Here is a 1,351-nt window from a genome sequence, read left to right as displayed (position 1 = left end):
ACAAATCTTGGCAAGAAGTGCATGTTTTCCAGTTCCAAAAACAACAAGTTAGTCTACAGGTGCATAAGAGCAGTTTATGCAGGCCACACTAAGTGGCCATATATGCTGCTTTTGGCCCATGCAGGCAACTCTAGTTAACTAGAGTTAGCCAGGAGGCATTAGAAACAGATTCTCGCAGAGACCTCTGCCCCTTGCTCCCGCTGCTTTTATAAGGCTATCTTCATGGCTGCAAGTGGCAGGAGCCAATTGCCCTTTTTCAGGATGGTCAGCTTCCCTCAGGCATACTGCTACTGAGTTTTTGGAGCCACTCCAGATTATGGCATAGTCTTGGCAGGCTGCCTAAATTTGAAAGCAGAGCCAGGATTACTTTTTTTTTTTTTTTTTTTTAACGGTGGAGGCCATGTCAGCTCCTGGAGCAATCCAGAATCTTGAAGATGCAAAGGTATCAAAGCTAGCTTTGAACCACAGGCACTGGAGGGGGGGCAGGATAAGGGTGAGCAATGGAAGGAGGGGGTGGAGAGGAGCAAGCAGGGGGAAGACTCTGGGGCAGGGGGGAAGAGGCAGCACAGGAACAGGTCCTCATAGAAAGGGGTAGCATGAGGGTGGGCGTTCAGTGGAAAGGGTGGTGCAGGGATGGAGCCTCAGGGCATCATGGCATGGGGGCGGAGCCACCATTCAGGCACCTGTGCCCCCTCCCCACTTTTAGAGCACTTCTGCTGCTCCTGCTTTGAGCATCCCCTCCCCCATCCATTTCCCCTGGGCTGCACTTCCTGGAACATCATTTTTGTCCGGTTCCTGGAGGCACTGCAATACCAGGTCGATGCATGGGGTGGACAGAGCTAGCTCCTATTCCATCCCCCTGTTCCAAAAATCAATTTAATATACAGTCCTTGAATAAAGGACATATCAGATATTAAACTGATAAGATTATAAGGCAGCAACCTCTTTCATCTCATCAAAATTCAGCTTTTCTTCCTCTGGCATTAGGGGGGCCTGGAGGAAATCAGTCCTGTTCTGCAAGTTTAATTCTTAACACTGGTTTATTTACAGGATAGGTTGGCCAGAGAGGTTTCTTTAAACAACAGAAATACATACTCTGATTCCCACTGGAGTACTAACTCTTGTTATGTTGGCTAACAGTTACCAGCCACCTTTTCTAACCCTCTCTGGACCCAGCTATGCTGGAAACCAAGGCCCCGACCCAAATCAGAAATAAACACAATATTTCCCTTACAAAAGAAAAAAAGCCCTATACCTAGAAGAAGCCTTTTTCCTCTTCTGCAGCCTGTTTCTCTTTCCTCCTCTTTCTCATTTGAAGAGAATTTAAGGAAAAAAAGAGAGCACAGGTTGC

General features: G+C 47.4%; 1 pseudogene; it reads right to left on the bottom strand.

The window, feature by feature from the left end:
• Positions 1-779: 779 nt before the first annotated feature.
• On the bottom strand, positions 780-938 carry LOC119861966 (annotated as a pseudogene).
• Between the last annotated feature and the right edge of the window lie 413 nt (positions 939-1,351).

Source organism: Dermochelys coriacea, chromosome 9, assembly GCF_009764565.3.
Source record: "Dermochelys coriacea isolate rDerCor1 chromosome 9, rDerCor1.pri.v4, whole genome shotgun sequence".
In the NCBI taxonomy this organism is placed as follows: domain Eukaryota; kingdom Metazoa; phylum Chordata; order Testudines; family Dermochelyidae; genus Dermochelys; species Dermochelys coriacea.
This window is presented reverse-complemented; position numbering and strand designations above follow the sequence as displayed.